Source organism: Diceros bicornis, chromosome 27 (genome assembly GCF_020826845.1).
Source record: "Diceros bicornis minor isolate mBicDic1 chromosome 27, mDicBic1.mat.cur, whole genome shotgun sequence".
Lineage (NCBI taxonomy): Eukaryota > Metazoa > Chordata > Mammalia > Perissodactyla > Rhinocerotidae > Diceros > Diceros bicornis.
Window position 1 is genome coordinate 1,941,888 of NC_080766.1, and position 22,977 is coordinate 1,964,864.

Sequence of the window (22,977 nt, forward strand, 5' to 3'; positions counted from 1 at the left end):
GTGGGATCAGGCTAGAATCTACTTCCTAGGGACCTCAGCTGGTGTATATGAGATAATATCTATTATCCCTGTGGGCTGGTGTCACATGTACCTAAGGCACAAAATTAGAGATGGAAGAATAACAAGAAGGGGTGACAGGTAGCACAGAACACCACTCAAAACAGGCCTGTGTTCTAGCAATTTTATATTGGAACAGTCACTTCCAACTTGGCCTCATTTTCAGGTCAGCATCATGAGGGGGTTGAAACTAATGGAAATTTAGATACTGCCACCCTGTGGCATTAAACCATTCAATTGTTTCCTGTTTTATGGAGAATGAGACCCAAGTGCCTCATCTTGGCCTATGAGGTGGGCAGCCTCCACAGTGGTACCCAGTAAGCCCCACCCATGGTATAGCCATCCCCGTGGAACCACTAAGTAGTTAGTAACTGGCTTCTGAACATAATAACAGCCAAAGTGATCTGATGTCTTGTCTAAATTTTAACAACACAAGTCTCTCACTTCCTCTTACTCCGTCTTTCATGCTCCATCTCTCTCTCTCTCTCTCTCTGTCGAATCCCTGTAGCTGAGGAATCAAATACCAGTGTTTTGGGACTGCCCAATGTGGAGGCCTATAGAGGAGAGAAGCACGGGAGTGCCCAGGCCAACAGACAGAAAGAAACTTAGACTCTCAGTCCAAACTGAACCCTGAAGGCTGAGAGTGACCTTTGGGGCTAGTCCTCCCCCAGTTGAGCCTCAGTTGAGGCCACAGCACCAACCTGTTCAACTCACTGAGGCAGAGGCACCAAGCTGAAACGTGCCTGATTGCTGATCCACACAAATTGTGAGATAGTCAACATTTGTAGTTTTGAAATGCAAGGTTAGGGGCAATGAAGTTAGAGAGGGAAAGGTAACTGACACAGCCTACCAGGCCCTGGCCCTACCTTCCACCCCAGCTCCTGTTCTCTCCTCCCAGCCTCCCTCCAGCTGCACTGGCCACATTTCTAACCTCCTCTGGCCAAACTCACTTCTACCTGTGAGACTCAGGACCAGTGGTGTCATCCCCGTGACACACTGCTCCCAGACCCCTGAAGGGCTGGCCCCCTCTTGTCATTCTGGTCCCAGAAAACGTCACCCCAGTGAGGCCTTTCAGACCCTCCTACCCAGTGATGCCCAGCCCTCCCTCACAGCCCCCTGCTGTGTTTCTCTACAGCACTTGCTCTTTTCTTGCTCCTGTTTTTGCTTTTGTCCATTTCCCCTCTAGGCTGTGAGCTCCTGGCAGGCAGGGACCACTTGGTCATTTTCATCCTGCACTTTGGCCCACCAGGGCACCTGGCACAGGGTGAGTGCTGAGTGCACAGTTGCTGAATGAGTACATGGGAAGATCTTGCACCCCGCCCCCTGCTTCTGACCAACTGTGATTGTGGAGATGAACACTAGAAATAGGAGGTACAAGTTGTTTCTGAGGCAGAGGGACAGCCAGAAAGACCTCTGCTTGACTCTTCTCTGCTCCAGGAGGTCAAGAAAAGTTCAGTGGACACCGTGTAAGTTCCAGGTTTACAGGAGAAGGAAAGGCCTTGATGTATATGTATATTATGTAATGGTTACCAAAATAAGTTTAGTTAACATCAATCACCAAGCAAACATAAAAGATTTTTTCCTGGTGATGAGAAGTTTTAGGATCTACTTTCTTAGCAACTTTCAAATGTACCACACAGCAATGTTAACTCGCATAGTGCTGTATATCAAGTATATCTCAATACAACTGAAAAAAATAAAAACAAAATCTAACTTGCCACCACTGACACAAGAGGCTTCCCGCCCCCTGGTGGCCAGCACTAGCACTGCAGCCCTCACCAAAACTCCACCAAACAGAAAGGAATCATTCTTCAGATGTCCTCAAGGCAGAGGCTCTCCAGGGTCCCAGAGGTAAAGGAGCAGGACCTGTCGGCTTCGAGAGAGTGGGGTGAACCTTGGGAGCCTACATATCCCCCCATCTTGCTGTCCCCCACCAGGTGTCTTCTTCATTCCTGAGGCATCCAACCTCAACCAGGACAATGACTCCCCCCTGCCTCCAGATGAGGACCCCGAGGATCCAACAAGAACTGGTTTTCTCCCTCATCTCTAGACTTGGGGTCCAGTGCTCTGGCATCTTCTTCCTTATCCCCAGTTCTCATCCACCCATGCCCCCATGTCTCCTCAGTTCTAAATGATCTCAAGTGGGTGGAAAGCATCTTCTCAACATTTCAGAGCACAGTAGGTCATCAACAGAGAACCTAGTCCAACAGACACATTGCAAGTGCATGGAACACTTGGAGTCACCTGCTGGATGCACTCCATTTTATACAGGAGGACCCTCACTGAGGTATTCTCTCCTGTTCCCAATGCCTACACAAGGGGAGGATGGACTCATCACAGTTCTGGGTGCCCACAGAGGTGGACTGCAGGATCCCAGTCCTGTGCTCGCCAGGCTGGGCCAAGGATGGGTCTGGAACAGACAGATAGGCAGAAACCTAGGAACCTTAGGGATTCCTCTGCCCATCTCTGGGCATGTATCTAGGAGAACGAATGCCATGGTCCCCTGGGAGAGCTGCCTCCCATCTCTCTCCCTCCTGCCTCTTATCACTTCCTCTGGGTCAGCTCTTTCTTGACTGCACTTCCATGGCCCCCACATGAGAATTCAGTGTGAGTGGGGGTGCCTATGCACATGCTATGATGAGGAGAGGAAAATGACCTCATATGGAGAGGGGTGGGCAGCAATCCTCTAAGATCTTAATGCCTCTCATTGCCAAAGGAGACCTGAGGGAAGGGGCGGAGCCTTGGCCAAGGAAGCTGGAGCTCTGTCTAGTCTTTGGGACTCGGACTACCTCCTGTGGTCTGGGCTAGTACTTGCCTCTTTCTGGGCTAGTTTCCCAACTGCACAGTGAGGGGTAAGATGTGCAACAGCACAAGCGTGTGCTCAGCCAGGACAAGTCATCAGGCCCCATAGATACATTAAGTATGTTTTAAGTGTATTGAAGACATTAATATTGCTGTGCAATCATCACCACGATCCATCTTTAGAAGTCTTTTCATCCTACAAAACTGAAACTCTATACCCATTCATGAATAACCCCCCATTTCTCCTCCTCCCAGCCCCTGGCAAACACCATTCTACTTTCTGTCTCTCTGAATCTAGCGATTTCAGCAACCTCATAGAAGGGAAATCACACAAGGTTGTATTTTTGTGACTGGCTTATTTCATTTAGAGTAATATCCTGAAGGTTCATCCACGGTGTGCCATATCTTAGACTTTCCTTCCTTTGTTAAGGATGAATAATATGCCATTTTATGTATATACCACATTTTGCATATCCATACATCCCTGGACAGATAGCCTAGCCGGGCCCAAAACCAAGCCCAAAATAAAATGGGGCCCCAACCAGACTTTTATCAACGGTCCCCTGGAGACTACTTTCTTAAGCCACGTTCCACATATTTACTAAGGATCTAGTTTTGGGCCATGAGTTCTTTTTCAGAAACTCCGTTTTTCCTCCTTGGGCAAGTTTCAACTGGTTTGAACCAGTGAGACCACAAGACGGCTGGCAAGACTTAAACCATCACTGCTGTTTGAGTCAAGTGACTGGAGGATGACGTAGGGGACCAAGAACTCAGCTGCCAATCATGTTAAGGACACTGCCTTTTGAACGTGGGATGTATGACAGAACATGAAAATCTACTTGCGCAAAATGCGTAGGACTGCCCCCAACCTCCCGCACCCACTCCTTTGCCCTTAAAAAGCCCTTTCAACGGCCCATTGGGGAGAAGGATTTAACCTTTGGCTCCTGTCTCCCTGCTGGCCAACCTCGTAATAAAGCTTTTTCCCTTCTACAAGAGCGGTATCTCATGGTTGGCTTAAGGGGTGCATTGGGCAGCGAGCCCTTCCTCGGTTATGATACTTGGGTGGCTTCTATGTTTTACCTATTATGAATACTGATGCTATGAATATGGCTGTTGAAATATATTTTGAAGAATATGCTTTCAACTCTTTGGGGGCGTATATACCCAGAATTGAAATTGCTGGGTCCTATATAATTATATTTTTAATTTTTTTTAGGAATTGCTATACTGATTTCTACAGTAACTATATATTTTATCTTCCCAAGACAGTGCACAAGGGTTCCAACTTCTCCACATCTTGACCAACACTGGTTCTATTCTTTTTCTTCTTCTTCTTTTTTTTTTTTTTTTGGATGCCAACTTTTTTTTTTTTTTTGATCGATGAATGTGAGGTGGTCTCTCACTGTGTTTCTGATTTGCATTTCCCTAATGATTACTGATGATGAGCATCTTTTCATATGCTTATTGGTTATTTGCAGATCTTCTTTGAGCAAATGTCTACTCATGTGCTTTGTTCAAATTTGATTTGGGTTGTTTGATTTTTGTTGTTGAGTTTAGGAGTTCTCTATCTATTCTGGATATTAAGCCCTTGTCAGACACATGGTTTGCAAATATGGTCGCCCATCCTGTGAGTTGTGCTTTTACTGTTGATAATGTCTTTTGAGATACAAAACTTTTTAATATCCATGAAGTCCAGCATGTGTATTTTCTTATTTTATTGGCTGCTCCTTGGGGGTCATATCCTCGAAATCATTACCAAATCCTATCTTGTAAAGTTTTGTCTTATGTTTTCTTCTAAGAGTATTATAGTTTTAGCTCTTACATTTAGGTCTTTGATCTATTGGGAATTAAGCTTTGTATATGGTGTTAAGTAAGGGTCCAAGTTGATTCTTTTGCATGTAGATATCCACATTTTCCAGCACAACATGTTGAAAGGGCTTTTCCTCTTTGAATAATCTTGGCACCCTTGTCAAACATCATTTGATCACATGGGTGAGGGTTAATTTCTGGGCTCTCAATTCTGTTTCCATTGGTCAATATGTCTGTCTTTATGCTATGACAATGCAGTTTTGATACTGTAGATTTGTAGTAAGTTTTCAATCAGGAAGAATCAGTCCTCCAACTTAGTACCTTCTTTCAAGATTATTTTTGGTATCTGGGCTTACTTGAGATTCCATAAGAATTTTGGGATGGGTTTTTTTCTATTTCAGCACAAAAAGTCCTTGGGATTTTGGTAAGGACTGCACTGGATTTGTTGATCTCTTTGGATAATGTTGACATCGTCACAATAAGGAGTCTTCCAATCCATGGTGATGGGATGTCTTTCATTTCTAGTAGTGCCGGGTGGTTGTTCAGGTTGAGGGGGCGGCACTCCTAGAGGCAGTCGTGCAGAAACCCACAATTCCTCCTCACTGTGCCTTCACCATTTCCTTAGAACTCATCAACCATCAACAGAAGAGAAAATGCATGTAAAATGCATGTGGGAAATTTGCAAGGACTGGATGTGCCAGTCGGTGCGCACCCAGGGTCTGAACCCGGGCCCCCAGTAGCGGAGCATATGCACTTAACCGCTAAGCCACTGGGCAGGCCCTGGTGTCTTGTTTTAAACACATGACTTCTGTTGGTCCTTGATTTCCCCAGTTACACCCCAGCTGTCCTTTCACTGACCATTGTTGGTCACACACCCACTGCACCTGCCTCCAATCCTTCCCCTTCAACACCGTAATCTCACACAGAGTTCCTCCCGACACTATCATGGCATCTCCCACCACACGTCCCCTATATCTTCCATACAGCCATCAAGAGGCTTCACAAACACCATCACCATTTATGTCCAGTGGGCTGAGAGGGCTGCCCGTGCACTGGGAATCAGGAGTCACAGGGTCTGTCACTTGGCCTCCAATCACATACTGTACCCCAGATGAAGGGCTTACCCTGCGGAGACACTCACTAGTAGCCAACTCCATCGAACAACAACATCTTTGACCCAGGCTTCCTTCAAAATTATCCCCCCACTTTCTGCCCCAACTGCTCCTTTAGGGGTCATTTTGGGGCAGCCTTTGAGGCCACCTTGGTGATTTTGTGCCCAGGCCCAGACAGCTCCTGGCCCACAAACGCTTTAACCATAACCTCTGAAATCATATAGCACAGGTAGCCAGTGAATGGGTGCAAATTACTGGTTTTACCTCAAGACACCTAAGGAATATTTCACACCAGGAGTATCCACTTTTGGGTTTTACTGTGGGCTGATATCACAAGGCTCTCATCCAGTGAGCTTCTCTCTTCCCCAATCCCGTGAACAGCTTTCTCCAGGCTATATTGTGCAATGCATTATTGTCTCTCTCTCAGCCTGCTTCCCTCAGGTCGCAGGTCCCTTGAGTTTCCTGCCCTGACTAGCTACCACCAACCCATAGAAACAATGTCAGTCCTATAGCACTGGGTGTTCAGTTCTACTAGGATTGACTGACTGGACTGGGCACAGGAGTGGTGGCCCTACCCACACAAAATAAGGAAACTGAGGCAACTAAGAGGTATCAACAACCTTAACACAACATGGACAACAACTCCATAAGAACATATCCTAGCCCTTGAACAACAGTCTCATGAGTCTCTCGCCTAAATGGTTTTAGAAAATGGCCTGGCCCTAGACTGTCTATACCGGCCAAGGAAGGAGGGGTTGGTGCCTTTCCTAGAACCACTTGCTGAGTGCACATCAACAGAGAAGTTCAAACCTACCTCCACCAAATGGCCCAAGAGGTTAAAATATTGCATAATATTACCCAAATCTTTGAATAGATACCAAAGTCCCCTGAGATCACTGACCTATTTTCATGGCTGGTCTCTCCAAGTTGGGGACAATGGAAATGGACTGGATTTTAGATTGTTGCTTGTATAATCATAGGATTTGTTACTATAGCCCTCGTCGGATGTTTACTCTCTTGGCTACAACCTGCCATACTCCTAATAACTCCATTAATTACACTTATTAAATATACTAACCAACTTAAAATTAACCAATACCCTGATTAACTTAAAAAATTCAAAATTTTTATGTGGAAAATCTGCTTAACGTAGAATACACCGTTTTAAGCATTTCAAAGTATACATTTGTGTGGCTTTTAACACAATGATTATGTCGTGTGGCTATCACCACTATCTAATTCCAGAACATTTTCAACACCCCCAAACAAACCCATACTCATTCACACTCTATTTTCTGCTAACCCAAGCCCATGGAAACAACTCATCTGTTTTCTCCCCCTATGGATTTCCCTATTCTGGACATTTCATTCAAATGGCATCATGTTATCTATTGCCTTTGTGGATGGCTTCAGTGAGCACACATGTTTCAAGGTTCACCCATGGCCTAGTATGTAGCAGTACTTAATTCTTTTTTATGGCTTATAATATCCTATATTATGAATAGGCCACATTTGGTTTATACAGTCATAACTGGATAGTAATTTGGGTTTGTTCCACTTTTGGACCATTGTGAACACTGTTACTTTGAATGTCTATGGGCAAGTTTGCTCTTTTGGACATATCTACCATGGGCCTCTCCAGGTCAATGGTAATTCTAGGTTTAAGATTTTAGAAAATGCCAAGCTGTTTTCTGCAGTGGCTGCATCATTTTACTTTCCCACCAGTAATGTATGTGGGTTTCCCTTTCTCCACATCTTTACCAACATGTGTTATTTTCCATTATGTTGAATATAGCCTTCATTTTGAACATGAAATAGTATCACATTGTGCTTTGAATTTGCATTTTCCTAATAATTAATGATACTGAGCAACTATCTTGTGCTTATTGGCCATCTATGTATTTCATAGAGACATGTCTATTCCAGTTGGTTACCCCATTTCATTGACTTGTCTTTTATAATTGAGTTCTAAGAGATCTTTATATATTCTCAAAATAAGAGCCTTCTCACTTATATACGTTGCAAATAGTAGGAGACATCAGAGACCCACTTTTAACAATGGATAGAATATCCAGACAGAAAACAGGAAATAGCAGACATGAAAACATTAAATACTAAATGGAGCTATCAGACACACACAGAACATTTTACTGGACAGCAACACAATGCACACTCTTCTCATGGGCACACAGACTATTTTCCAGAACAGATCACGTGTTAGGTCACAAAACAAGTCTTAACAAGATTAAGAAGACTGAAATAATACCAGGTAACTTTTCTAAACACAATGGCATGAAACCAGAAGTCAAAAACAGAAGGAAAACTGGAACATTCATAATACGTGGAAGTTCAACAAAAACTCTTCAACTTAAAAGTAGATCGGGGGCTGACAGGTGCTGTAGCAGTTAAGTGCGTGTGCTTCGCTGCTGGTGGCCCGGGTTAGGATCCTGGTCACACACCGATGCATGCTTGTCAGGCCATGTTGTAGTGGCATCTCACATAAAGTGGAGGAAGATGGGCAAGGATGATAGCTCTGGGCCGGTCTTCCTCAGCAAAAAGAGGAGGATTGGCATGGATGTTAGCTGAGGGCTGATCTTCCTCACACAAAAAAAAGGTAGATTAAAGAAGAAATCAAAAGGGAAATTAGAAAATAGCTCAAAACCTACAAAAAGAAACAATAGGGGCCGGTCCGGTGGCGCAAGTGGTTAAGTGTGTGTGCTCCACTGTGGCGGCCCGTGGTTCGCCGGCTCAGATCCCGGGTGTGCACCGACGCACCGCTTGGCAAGCTATGCTGTGGCGGCGTCCCATATAAAGTGGAGGAAGATGGGCACGGATGTTAGCCCAGGGCCAGTCTTCCTCAGCAAAAAAAAATAAAATAAAATAAAAGAGGATTGGCAGATGTGAGCACAGGGCCAATCTTCCTCAGCAAAAAAAAAAAAGAAAGAAAGAAAGAAAGAAACAATAAACACACCAAAACTTCTAGGATGCAGAGAAAGTAGTAGTAAGAGGACAGTTTATAGTGATAAATTTGTACATTATAAGAGAAGAAAGATGTCAAAGAAAGAACCTGACTTACAGCACACAGCATTAAAAAAAGAAAAAATGAAACCCAAAGTTAGCAGAAGGACGGAAGTCACCAAGAGGCAAGTGGAAAAAAATTGAAAGACAGTATGGAAGATCAATAAAAGTAAAAGCAGAGTTTTGGAAAAAATAAAATTGAGAAACCCTTAGATAAAATATCTAGGAAAACAAAGAAAGATGACTCAAACTAAATCACAAATGAAAAAGGAGGCATTACAACGGATGCTTCAGAAAGAAAAAGATCAGAAGAGACTATTCTGAATTAGCGTACACTCATCAATTGGGGTAACCTAGAAAAAATAGATAAATTCCTAGAAACAACCTACAAAAGCTGAATCATGAAGAAATAGAAATCTTGAACAGACCAGTAACAAATAAGCAGATTGAATCAGTAATCAAACACCTCCCAATGAGAAGGGACTTCTCCACTCTGCCTGACCTTAGCCAGCCTGCCCCAGTGCCAGGCTGACTCCTGTGGACCTAGCTGGCTCCCTGCAGGCTTCTGCAAATCCAGGCCCCTGGCTCACCCTGGAGCATGCCAGCTCTGGTGGCCTCAAGCAGCATCCTTGACACCAGGCTCCCACCGGGCTCCTGGGAACCCAGGCCCCCATCTCAGCCTAGGGGCTGCCATCTTCAACAGCCCAAGGTGGCTCTTGTGACCACAAGTGGTGTCCTTGGCACCAGGCTCCTGGTGGGCTCTGGTGAATCCAGACCCTGGCTCACCCAAGGTCCTGCGTATGCCAGGCAGCCACAGGCAGCATTCACAGCCACAGGCAGCTTCTGTAACAGGGCAAACCCAAGACCCCAGTGGGCTCCCACAAACCCAAGACCCCAGGTCACTCCAGCACTTGCTGGCTCCAGCAACCCAGGTAGATTCCATGACACCAGGCTCCCAGGGGGCTGCTGGGAACTCAGGCCCATGGATCACCACACCACCTGCCAGTTCCAGCAGCTGTAGACAGCTCTTATGGAACGAGGCTCCTTGCAGGCTCCCACAAAACCAGGTCCCCAGTTTACCCAGGTGCTTGCTGACTCAGGCGGCCCCAGGCAGCTCCCATGGCACCAGGCACCGGCAGGTTCCCATGAATCCAGGCTTCCATCTTGATCCAGTGCCTGCTGGCTTCTGCAGCCTCAGGCAGCTCCTGTGGCCCCAGGATCCCAGCAGGCTCCCAGGAATCCAGACTTCTGGCCTACCACAGCACAAACTGTCTCTCGTGGCGCCAGGCTCCTGGCAGTCTCCCATGAACCAAGGCTCTCAGCTCATCCCAGCACTGGCGAACTCTCATGGCCCTGGATGACTCCTGTGGCTGCAGGCTCTCAAAGAGGACCTGCCAAAACAGGCTCCAGTGGGGCTACTCATGATCTCAGGGTCCCAGCTGTGCCCAGGGCCAGACACAATACCATAGACCCAAGCTTTCCACTCACCCCAGGACCAGGCTGTCCAAGGACTCCAGCAGCAAGCTTGCCCCTGGACACCACCAGATGGCCTACCCAGGACCCCTAGATGGGATGACTGTGAAGGCTTTGGTTTGCTAAAGCCAGTCTGTAAAGGGTGGAAGAGGTGCCTACTTCCTCAAATTTGCAGACACCAATGGAAGGCCACAAGGATCATGAATAATCAAAGACTCATGACACCACCAAAGAAAAAGAATAAAACTCCAATGACCGACCAAGCAATGGAGATATAGGAACTATGACACAAAGGCTTCAGAACAACCCTCTTTGAGAAATTCATAAAACTCTAAGGAAACATAGATAAACTACTAAATGAAATAAGGAAACAGTGCATGAACAAGTGAGAAGTTCATTATAGAAACAGAAATCATTAAGGAAAAACAAACAGAAATCCTAGAATTGAAGAACACAACGACTGAACTGAAGAATTTAATAGAGAGGTTCTAAATCAGATTCAACCATGTACAAGAAATAATTAGTGAACTAGAAGATGTGTCGTTTGAAATCATCCAGTCAAAGAAACAAAAAGAAAAACGGTACTGCATAGGAATGGGGATAGGCAGTGTGAATTATGGGATACCATGAAAAGAAATAGATAAGCATTATTAAAGTACCAGAGGAGAAGACAGGGATAAAGGAAAAGAGTGTTTACTTAAAAAAAAATAGCAGCTTGTATCGCTATGAGTTTCCCTCTCAGGACCGCTTTTGCTGCATCCCATATGGTTTGATATGGCATGTTATCATTTTCGTTTGTTTCCAGATAGTTTTTGATTTCTCCTTTAATTTCATCAATGATCCATTGGTTGTTCAGTAGCATGTTGTTTAATCTCCACATTTTTGTCACTTTCCCAGTTTTTTTTCATTGTTCATTTCCATTTTCATAGCCTTATGGTCTGAAAAGATGCTTGTTATCATTTCAATCTTCTTAAATTTATTGAGGCTTGCTTTGTTTCCCAACATATGGTCTATCCTAGAGAATGTTCCATGCGCACTTGAGAAGAATGTGTAGTCAGCTGTTTTTGGATGGAGTGCTCTGTATATGTCTACTAGGTCCATCTCGTCCAGTTTTTCATTTAAGTCTAATATTTCTTTATTAACTTTTTGTCTGGATGATCTATCCATTGCTGTAAGTGGGGTGTTAAGATCCCCTACTATTATTGTGTTGTTGTTGATTTCTCCTTTTAGGTTTGTTAATAGTTGCTTTATGTACATTGGTGCTTCTATGTTGGGTGCATATATATTTATAAGTGATATGTCTTCTTGATGGAGTGTCCCTTTTATCATTATATATTTCCCTTCTTTGTCTTTCTTAACCTGTTTTATCTTGAAGTCTACTTTGTCTGATATGAGTATGGCAACACCTGCTTTCTTTTGTTTGCCATTAGCTTGGAGTATTGTCTTCCCTCCTTTGACTCTGAGCCTGTGCTTGTCTTTAGTGCTAAGATGTGTTTCCTGAAGGCAGCATATTGTTGGGTCTTTCTTTTTAATCCATCCTGCCACTCTGTATCTTTTGATTGGAGAGTTCAATCCATTTACATTTAGGGTAATTATTGATATATGAGGGCTTAATGTTGCTGTTTTGTCACTTATTTTCTGGTTCTTTTGCATTTCCTTTGTTTCTTGTCCCATTTGTTTTGGACTGCCAATTCAGTTTGGTTGTTCTGTCTTATGATTCTTCTAGTTTTCTCTTTGTTTATCATATGTGGTTTTGCTTTGATTATTTGTTTAGTGTTTACCTTGAGGTTTGGGCAAAAAATCTTGTGTATGAGATAGTCCATTATCTGATAGCCTCCTATTTCCTTATACTAAGTCAATTCAGTCACTTTCCTCTTCCCCTTAAGTGATACAATAAGTTAGGAACAGATCTGTTGACAAACACAAAAAAGCTAGATCCAGCCTCAGCCTGAGGGACAACAACATAAGAAACTAGTGGAGAGGAAACATTCTTCTCAAACCACAATGAAACAGTCACCACAATGGACTGTGTGCTAAGCCACAGTGAAATCTCTAAAGAGTCCAAAAAGCAGAAATCTATAAGTAACCATATTACGGGACCTTAAAGCAATAAAAATAAAAAATAATCACAAAATATTGGCTCCTCTCCCCCAACCTATCCACTTGAAAATCTGTCCACACTCTTCTAAATCTCTCAGGTTACAGAGGGGATCCAGACAGACAGGACAAACTCTTTAGAAATGAGCAGCACTGAGAGCAGCATGAGGCAAATCCATGGCGTGGAGACTAAGGGACAGAAAAGACACAGCTTCCACTGCAGGTATCAGGGAATATCAACTCTACACGAAGAAGCTGAGCACTTCCCTCCAGGAGCCAGAATAACACCACAATAAAACCAACAACAGCAGAATGAAGTGAGGATTCACGAGGTGGGAAAAACAATGCAGACCTAAGCAATGGAGTTAAGGGCTGGCTCTCTGGCAAGACCTGTAACAGTGAGAAACCTTGCGCAGTCTGACCAAAAGGAACAGACAAAGGCACCAAACTGTACCATCAGGTACAAGAAACTACCGAAACTGCTTTAACGTGATAGGAGAACATAGTGGATAACTCTGATCAAGACATCAGCGGTCCTCAACTGGAGCTGTCCTTCCACCAGAATGCATCTGGAAACACGCAGGATGGGTTTTGTTTCTTGTTTTGTGTTGTCCTAATGGTTGTTGCCCTGGGGGTCCCGGAGATCCTGAACAGCCAGTCACATAGAGCCGTTTCCCTCCTGAAGTGTTACTGACATCTGGGAAGACCAGCACTGATCCAGATTAAATGAACTATGTAGTAGGGAAATGTTTTCCATGGATGTATAACAGGCAAAAGATGGTAACCTCAATACATAAGGAATATCGAGAAACCAATGTTTACAACAACTAAACTGTAAGAGAGCGGGAAAATCAGAAACATAGCCAATAAACACACCAAAAATATATCCAACCTATTCGCACAGGTGGAGAAATATGCATGTAAAGCACAGGGAAGAGTTGAGGAGATTACACACCAAATTTTACTACCAACAAGGAATAAAAGTTGGGAGGTAGGTGAGAAATAGGAGTTTTTACCACTTCTTAGCTTATGTATTTCTCTAGTGTTTTAATTTTTACAAAAGAGAATGTATTCTACTCAAAAAGATGTTTAAAATTTTAAAGAAATTATTAAAATGTTCAAAATGACTTCAGTTCATGGATATTCATTAAAACACGAATGGAAAGAACCTCCCCATGACTTAAAGAGTCTCCTATAACTTTTCTAATAGTTACTATGTCGATTTTATTTCACATTTAGATCCTAACTCATTGGAATTTACATTTGTGTCAGGGATGCAACAGAAGCTGATTTTCTCCTGTTCAAGTGGAAAAACAAGGATCCAGGCACCGTTCATTGTGTAGGTCTGGCTTTCCCAGCAGACCTGCAATGCCTCCTTTCCCAGCGGCTAAACCTTGACAACTACCGCTGCCTCTCGAGCACCCTAGAACTGGCAGGGTGAGCTCTGCAGCCTGGGCTCCCTGTCTGCAAGGGGCAGCTACCAGCAGAGCCTTCTCCCAAGACAGCAGCAGGCATGCTGCACACAGAAGTGCTCAACGGCAGTCTGCTGCATAGCAGGAAACCCCTCATGATGAGCAGGCAGTGGGGGAGCCCCGAGCACAGGCACTGACCTCGGCGGGGGGCAGCAGGCTGCTAAGGCAGGGAGCCCCCTCCCTTCAGCTCGTCCAGCTCCTCCTGCAGCGTGTGCACCTGGCTGTCGGCAGCTGCCCCTCTTCAGCTCGCCATTCTTCTCCACCTGCTCCCACAGGTGGCACACGTGCTCCTGTTCCCCCGGGAGCAGAAGCAGTAGGAGTGCAGCGAGTTGAGGAGTTCTTGGGCCCCCAGTGCTGACAGGATGACCTTTCTGAGAGACGTGGGGCCGGTGTTGCTGTGCTTGCTCTGCACAGCTTCTGTGTCTGGCTTTAAGGTGACATCTGTTGGAGGGTGGAGGGGCTCTGGGAGGCTTTCTGAGGCATCATTGTGAATGATGAACTTGGGGGTTCTGGGCCAAGCCCTAGTCAGGCACAAGGCTGGTCCCTCTGCAGCTGGGCTCCACATCTCTCTTCAACCTCTTTCGGTCAACAGCCTCGTGGGTGACAGATGGCCTTTCTCGAGTGTGCTCTGAGAAGAAAGTGTGAGAAAGTTGCCAGCCAATAAATCTGCACACCCCAGATCCTGAGGGATAAAGTCACCCACGGAAATGCCACTCTTACCTAAGAGACCCTGGCAGGGAAGAGGGGGGTCTCATTGTCAGCATCCATAGCAGACATGTTTGCATCTCCCTGGCTGCCTGATGTTGTGGAGGCCACACTGTCTCCTGCAGTTCCTTCCAGAGACTCTGCACCTGCCCCTGACTGGCGGCTTCCTGGGCAGCCCTGGGTGCAGGTTCACCCTGCACAGTGGCTCGCTTCAACTTGCGGGAGCCCTGCTAGGCCCTCAGGTTTTCCCTCAAGGACAATGATGAACCTGCAGCTCCTTTCCCATCTGCTTCACTCGCATGTTCCTTAGGTCCCTGGTGGCCTCCCTGGTGTCCTTTCTCCTGGGGCAGCCACGGACTTCAGCCCCCCCTTCTCAATCAGGTGGAAGATGGAGGGCACGGCCATGGCTTGAGCATGTAATACTGACCATCCAGCCTTTCCAAGAGCTTTTTTTGGTGAAACGTTCACTACAGACGAAAGAATGTTTAGTGGGGTCCAGTCATCCCTGTGAACAGCTTTTAACCACTGAACCAGACATTGAGCCCTTTATGTGGAGCCTGCAAGGATAAATGAAAAAGTAACTAGAAAGAAAGGATTAAATGTCTACCCCTAAAATAATCAAGTATAGAAACAAAACAAGTGTTTTTGGGAACACCGACACCTGTAGCCAATTTACCCATTTAAACCTTTAGTAAAGATTTAAGAAGCACCTTCTGCTTGCAAGTTATTACTGGAATAGAAAGATGAAAGACCCACTGTCTACCTTAAGAAACTGACCATCTAAGGCAGAGGAGGAAGAAAGGTGAATACCTCCTCCCAGGCTGTGGTAAGTGCCCTGTAGGGACACAGACACTCGGGCAGATAGCACAGGATGGCATCAAGACAACAGGAAAGGCTTCAGGAAGCCTCAGAAATAGTTCCTAGAAGCTCATGGTTACCCAACCCTCCTGCTGTCCATGGGACGCAGTGCTAAAACGGCGAGGGTTGGTCCCCCTATTTCAAAGCCAGGCCAGGTGTCGGACAGCAGAGCCTCCCAGGCACTCAGCGGGGCGTCTGGCCCCAGCTCTGCTCAAGTAGCTGAGGTATGCAGGACTGCAGCCAGGAGAAGGTCAGCCCCAAGGGTTGTGGTTGCATGTTCCTCCTGTCCTCCCCCTACCAGGAGGAAAGCTGTTCCCTGTACAAAGCAACAAGCCCCTGCAAGGTACTGACCAAGACACTTCATCATCTCTTCTCCTCATTAAGGTAAATTCTCTATTTAGACCAAACTCTGCACATGGGGGTTTGGGGGGTCTCTCTCAAGGGCTTTCTGCTCCACCTGAGGTCATCTAGCCCCCCTGAGTCCGCTGTGGACCAGGCCAGGTGGATACTAGGTCCTCAGGGAGTTCCAAGCAACCTGACCTTCTAACCTTTCTCAAGGCTTTGTGACTAGTTACCAAAGGACCCCCACCTCCTTTGCCCCCAGACCACGTTAAACAATGACACATGCCAAGAGCAACCTTCACTGCAGTGCTTTGCCTCATTATCAAAAACAGTAACAAAACTTATGGGACACAGGCTCTGAAGGAACTGTCAAGAAAGCAGGGTGGCTGACCTCTGAAACAAGCTCACATTACTAGTTCTTTGGATAGATTGTAACAACTCCCGACTTAGAACAAACCACTGTAAACCTGTAGAAATAATTCTACAGACAAGTGGCATTCAGCTCTTTCAAAATACAACAAGAATCTGCAATGCAAAACAAAAGGATCTGCCAGGAGATTTTCAAAGTAAAATGTGTTCAGTGCACTGTTTTGGGACCTCCAGTGCGGAGTCCGCAGGAAAGGACTCACTGAACTGGCTGAATTCCAGAAGCCCTCATGAAGGGAGCAAAGCCAGGGGACAGGCAAACTCCTCACCATGCTGTCGGAGCCCAAGGAAGAAGTGAAGAGAGGATCCCCTTCCCAGAGTCCCCAGGGTAAGCCCCCGGGTGAGGAGTGGGCCACGCCCTCCACCACCCAGGATGCTGTCAAATGCAGAGTCCACTGTCAGATGCCTCTCCAGGACTCACCTCCAGTGCAGAGCCACCTTTCCCTGCACTGCCAGGACCCGTCTAGCAACAGAGCATCTGGGAGGTGCGTCCATCCCGGAGGTACAAGCGGCTTTTGCTCAGCCACATTCATGATCACAGAGATCAAGGCAGGCTCACTGCCATCAAAAGAGCAGAAAAGTCACAGCAAATGCCAGAAGATAGTTACCTAAGGAAGAGCGTTTCCAGAATACCCTGTTTCCCGACATTGTAGGCCTCAGCCCAAATCAATGGAGAGCACGGTGGTCATGGGGTGGGACTGAGAGGGTGATGGAGGCCATAAGGTGGGTGCTGGTGGCCATGGGGAGGCCGTAGTGGCCCGAGGCACTCAGAGCAGAGATGGTGGCACAGACCAAGGCCACACAGTGCCCGGTGCTGACTCACCTGCTGGAATGGCCCAGAGGGCCTGAGCACAGAGTGCCGCCTGCCTCAGGCTGAACCTCGAAGCAGGCTGACCAGGCAGTAGGATGGCATTGTTTTTAATTCCTTTTTCCTTTCCTGGCAGCTGCAACGTAAGTTTACTGAAATCTCAGTTTGGGAACGGTACAGTAGACTAGTAGGCAATATTTCAATGGTTTGTGGCATCTGGCCACTTAAACGTGAGGTGGCTGACTTCCAAAGGAGCATGTTCAGCAGATGTATTTCTGGTGACGTTTGTTTAAAAAAGATAAAGAATCAGACAGTGATGCACTGTTTGCTGGGGGCACATGGTGGGGGAAGCAATAGAATTATTTACTTCTCCATCTGTTCTCAGGTTATTACCGCTTACATACCTACGACCATTCCCAGGAAAGACTTGGTTAAGGTAGAAAACACAGCTTAATATCAGTCATATTACCTTAGATATGAAAGTCATCATAGTAAAGTCAGGAAAAGACATGCGATGAGTGGTAATGAGACACGGAAGGCTATTTCAAAGTAGAAAAGGTGTTTGTGTTTGAAGGCCTCTGTTGATGCTGATAAGAACATGTACGGTATTTGTAGGATGGGGTGGGGAGTTTTCTTTCTAACATGATGCTGTGCGTCCTTTTAGGGCTGATTAATGGATCAGCCTCTCCTGTCCCCTGGTGTTCTTACAGATTCCGCCTCCCTTGCCCAAGGGTTAGGCAGTTCCTGGTAGTTTTTATAGTTATCCATTCATTAAACTACATTTCTTATTGAGCGCAAGGTTTGGTTCATGCATTGTCCTAGACCCTGGTGCCAGAGAAGTGAGCAAAACACAAAAAGCATGCCCTGGGTGACGTTCTAGATGTGACACCAATGGTGTGGCTCATGTGGGAGAGTGATGTGTGCCAGGCTGGAGGGGGGGTGGAGTTGTAGCCAGGAGAGCCAGGAAAGGTCTCACCGCAGAGGTAGATTTTGAAAAAGCTCCAAAAGCAGTGCAGGAGGAAGAGCAAGTGGCCTGCTCTGGGAGCAGCAAGGAGGCCAGTGTGGCCAGGGCACAGCCGGTGACGGCAGCAGGAGCTAAAAGCAGAGTTGTGATTTTGGCCCAATCGTCAGCCCTTGTTGTTCATAATGAGGACTCGGGCATTGATTTATTCTGAATGAGATGGTGACCCTTTGGAAGGTTTTGAGAGCAGGAGTAACATGGCTGGACATAGGTTTAGCAGACTTGATCTGGCTGCTCTGTTGAGAACATACCACAGAGGGGCCGGGGCAGAGGCAAGGAGACCAGTTAGGGTGCTGTTGCAATAAGCCAGGCAAGAGGCCTTGGAGATGTAGGTCAGGGTGGGGAGAGGAGGTTGAATTCTGGGTGTGTTTGGAGATCGAGACAGTAGGACTGTGTACAGATGGGAAGTGGTGAGGGGTGGGGCTGGGGAGGACTTGAAGTCGGTGCTGAGTTTATGGCCTGAGTCAAGAAACTTAGCTGGGGAGACTTGGGGAGGTCCTGCTTGATGGGGAGCTGTGGGAGTTTGGTTTTGGCTGAGTTGACTGTGAGATTTATAGTTTGTCTGTGGCTCTTTTCAACGAGAGGAGAGCAGAGAATGGCCACCTGGAATCTGTCGTATGAACTCCCTGTGCCCCTCCCAGGCTCTCTCCTGGCACAGACATCCTATGGGAAGGCCTTGGAGTGGAGGTTCCTCTGTGCCAACTTTCTTGGGTGTTCTGGCCTGTTTGCACTGCCCCTCCCTGGGTTTGTCACCTTGAAAAGATTTACTCACTTAGTGGAGCCTCAGGTTTTCAAAAGTTAAAGTTTATGTAATCAGTGGGCTTGAAAAGCAGTATAAAGTATTTCCAAAGACGCAAGAACTTGGTAAATTTCAGAAAAAAAAAGATTCTAGTATTACATTGTATGTGTTAAAAATTCTTGTTTCCCTTTCTGCCTCCCCTGAGCATGTGTAGTCATATTGTTAGTTCTGTTCTTTTCCTTGTGTTGCAGTATTTTCAAATGGAATTCCAGGGCTTACAATTGCACAGCAAGTTGTAATATGATTAATTGTTTATAAAACAATGTCTTTCCACGGAAATAGTTAATTAACATTATTTTCTGAAAGTAATAAATACATGTGGCTTTTCTTGTTGAACTAGAAAAATGCTTTACAACTTTCTTCTCTCCTTTCCATTAAAGTGTAGGTTTGTGTGAATTTGCTGGATTCTTCAAACACTGGGTTTGCCATTTACAAGGTCACTGTGGTCCAAAGCAACGTGACTGGGAGCAGAGGCCTGGGGTCAGGGTCTCTAAGATAAGCCCCCCTTGAGCCTGCACAGAGAAGTACTTGAGGCCCACACGTTCTTCCTGGGTGTCCTCCCTGCTCATACTCACTGCAGAAGGAGGCTTTCTGCTGAGAGAAGCTACAGAGCCCTGGAAAGCTGGGAAGGCACCTGCACAGAGGGAGGGAGTTGCTGCCCTTCCTGAGGTTGTCCCTTTGCTTCCCTTGAGCCTGTGTCTACACGTAGGGTGGAGTTTTACACCCACAGTGTAGGGGCCCCGCAGAGTGTAATTTGTTCACATTGAGAAAGTCTGTGTATGTCAGGAGTTCTGTGTCTGGATTAGAGTTTATGAATTTAGGGTTCATTTGAGTTACAACATTAAACTGCATCCTGTCGAGAGTCTCCTCACTTGTGAGAGTGGAAGCTGAGAGAGGGAGCCCTTCTTTTCCTTCCCAGGCAGGGGAGGGTGTATGAGCTCCCAGAGTCCATTCCTGTGGCTGTTCAGGTATCGCCACCCTTCTGCACCAGGGACTGACCCACTCCAGGGCTTCTGTCTCTACCAGGAGTGTTTAGAATGTGTTTAACTTTCTGCATGTGGCTTTCCTTCTGTCCTGTGGGAAGCAGGCAGCTTATCTGTGCTGATCCCAATATTTGTGTTTCTTTGCTTTGGATTCCTGTATCGATTGAGCAGTGCAGCCCTATATTTCTGGTTTCCCTTAGCTCTTTGTAATTTTATTTCCTGTATGAGAAATAACATTTTGAGTTTCTTTGGATTAAAAATGTGAATTGATGGAGAGATATAATGTCAGTAAGGCAAGAAAATTGTAGAACTAAATAGAGTTTTTGTTTTTAGGCAAGAGAATCTCAAGATGTGAAATGAATGTGTTGAAGTTTTCAGGTGCATTTTCATTTTTACATCAGTGTTTGCATGTGCTTGTCCCTAGAGAACATTGAGATTTAAAAAGCTAAAACAATGGAATTTCTATTTTAATTGATGTGAAGAAAATTAATCAAACTAATCCCACTATGTTTAAGGATATAATCCCAAACCCCTCTTGCATTATAATGTGCCACTGACTCCTGAAAATCCTGCCTGTGTGAGACGCAGTGGAGGACAAACTAGGATGCAGCTTGTCCTTTTACTTAGCGAGAGATATGAAAATGTCATTTCGTATGGTTACTCTTTTGTAACCGTTAGTGTGCTAAAGGAATTAAATCTTAGAATGGTTTCCTATGTACAGAAGTTTAAATTAAAGAAAAGCTATGAAATGGGAAAACATGTTATGTGTAAATTTCTCTATTTATATTAGATAAATCTGTAAGATAGAAAAGTCTAACCTCAGAAGAGTCACTGCCAACACTTCTGGGTCCCCTCCAGCCACCCCCAGTGCACAGTTCTGATCATTCTTGAGCTTCCTGTTGGTGTTTCTTTCTATAAAAACAAGCCATTGTGAATGCATATTTTTGTATGCATGTTTGTCCTTGCAATGAGCGGTCAGACACTGCACTTTTTGATGTATGCTGACAGCTTACTCCTCCCTCTCCCTCTTCCTCTCGTGTCCACACCTGGACAAGCTGAGGAACAAGTCCGGAGGCTCTGTTCTCTGACATTGGCTTTGGATCCAACCACACAATCCCTGTCTGTGTGCAGAAGTCTTGCCCTGGTCTCAGCCCTGGCAAAGATTTTTCGCTTTGACCAAACTTTAGTCAGGCCCCTGAACCTTCTTGTATGCCTGTCTGTGCACTTCCTTGTAAAATCCAGTTTTAGCAACAACCTTGCAAAGTCAGTTTAACCAGAACCCACTCACGAATGTCTGATCACACTTGAGATCTGCTCAGGCTCCTCCTCCTCCTCCACCATCCCTCAGGTGGTGTCTGATCACGCTGGCCTGTCTCTGGTAAGAATCCTATTAGGTCAGGTTAGCCAGAAACCCCAACACTTGAGTTTCTCTTAGTAATTTTCCATCCCCTGACCCCCACCATGCTGCCTGGCTGTGAAAACCCACTTGCCCATGCTGCATTTAGAGTCAAGCCCAACCTCATTTCTCCCCCGCTGTGAATCACATCACAGGGGTCTCTGCGTATCACAGTGGTTCTGAATAAAATATGCGTTACCATCTTTGACAAATTTCATTGAAGATTTTTTGTTTAAAACACCAAACCACAATAAAAACCCAGGCCAGACTCCTTTCCTTGCTCCCTCAAGCCATTTCAGAGCTGCTTGAGATTCTGGCCCTGCTCTCCTCGGAGACCTCTATTATGTGAGTCATAAGACGTTTCCTAACTTCTGTGTGTGTGTGGAGGGGGGCACACACCAGCATCAGTCTCTCCATGGGAATCACAGCACTTGCCAGTGAGCAGTCATATTTTGAAAGGCATCTCTTTCTCTGAGTAGTAGGTCTCAACAGTGGGCTTAAAATACTCAGTGAACCGTGTTGTAAACAGATGTGCTGTCATCTGGGCTTTGTTCTTCCATTTGAGAGTTGACTTTAACTTAAAGTTACCAAATGCATTACCCTTAACAAGAGAGTGAGCCTGTACAAAGGCCTGGGGGTGGATTGGATGGGGAGGGGAGAGAACAGGCTCAGTTAGAGGACCAGAGTTCAGAGTGTGAGACAGGAGTTGGAGAAGGGGCCAGAGCATTCAATAACAACACAGCAGCCAGGTCAAGGCCCTGTGCACCATGTCTGGGAGTCAGGAGCTTCTAATTGCAGTCAGTGGGGGAGCCCCACTTTTGCTTGGATCTCTGGGGGACAAGAAGACAGTGTCTTACCACGTCTGATTGTCCACAGCTACCAGACCCTGGCCAGGGAGCATGAAGCGCTGATGCAGGAGTACCTGCACCTGCTGCAGATCGTGGAGGCGAGAAGACAGTGGCCAAGCAGCTACGGCAGCAGATTGAGGATGGGGAGATCAATATCGAGCGGCTGAAGGCAGAGGTGACTGCTGGCTAGGGGTGCAGAGGAGGCTGGCCAGGGGACACAGGGCACAGGCCCAACACCTCACACTCCAGGCTCCTGCAGGACCAGGGGGCACATGACGGGCAGGGGGAGCAGCTTCCAGTCACAGCTATGCCAGCCTCGAAACTTAAATTTAGTGATGCTGGCAGAGTGGGAAGAGCTTTAGTTAGATCTGAGTTCAGATCCTACCTCTGCCACTTGACAGTTGCAACCTGGAGTATATCACCCCATCCTCTGTGCCTACATTCCTTCATCTATACAACAGCCTTTTTATACTTGCCTGGCCAGGTTGTGAGGATTGAGTGAGGTTATTTATGGGCGAGTTTTTAGTTACTTTTCTGATGACCACATTGACTAAGCATTCCCACATTATCAGCTGGAGTCCAGGGACACAGAGTCCCAGGTAGGTCGTCATAGTGTGGGATCCTGGCTCAGTTCCAAGCATTCGTTCCTTCTGCCTGTTGTAAGAGCTCCTACAGGGGCTTACCGCGCATGAGTCTGGAGGCCACACTGCTCCTAGGTTAAGCCTTGTAGAAATTCACTACTCAAACTGTGGTCCATGAAGCAAGAGCATGTTGGAAATGCAGAATCTCAGGCACTGCCCAGACCTCCGGAATCAGAATCTGCACTTTCACAACATCCCAGTCGATTGCCATTTACATTAAAGCTTGGGAGGCTCTGGCTCTCTGTCCCTTAGACGCCCCTCACCAGCTGTCTACCCCAGCACCGAATGATGTGATTGCCTCTCCCCCCTC

General features: G+C 46.1%; 1 protein-coding gene across 19 annotated transcripts in view; it reads right to left on the reverse strand.

Moving 5' to 3' along the window:
- Positions 1–22,977, reverse strand: part of LOC131423076 (ral guanine nucleotide dissociation stimulator-like) — a 206,427-nt gene that overhangs the window by 109,229 nt on the left and 74,221 nt on the right. For 4 of the 19 annotated variants that reach the window (XR_009224199.1, XR_009224196.1, XR_009224202.1 and 1 more), the window contains exon 1: positions 13,979–14,084. The exons of 2 other annotated variants lie outside the window; for them this stretch is intronic. The gene's annotated coding sequence lies outside the window, so the exon portion shown is untranslated. Of the gene's footprint in view, positions 1–13,978; positions 14,088–22,977 lie in introns of those variants that run through there. 13 more of the 19 variants (XR_009224203.1, XR_009224205.1, XR_009224201.1 and 10 more) reach the window with 8 other exon arrangements.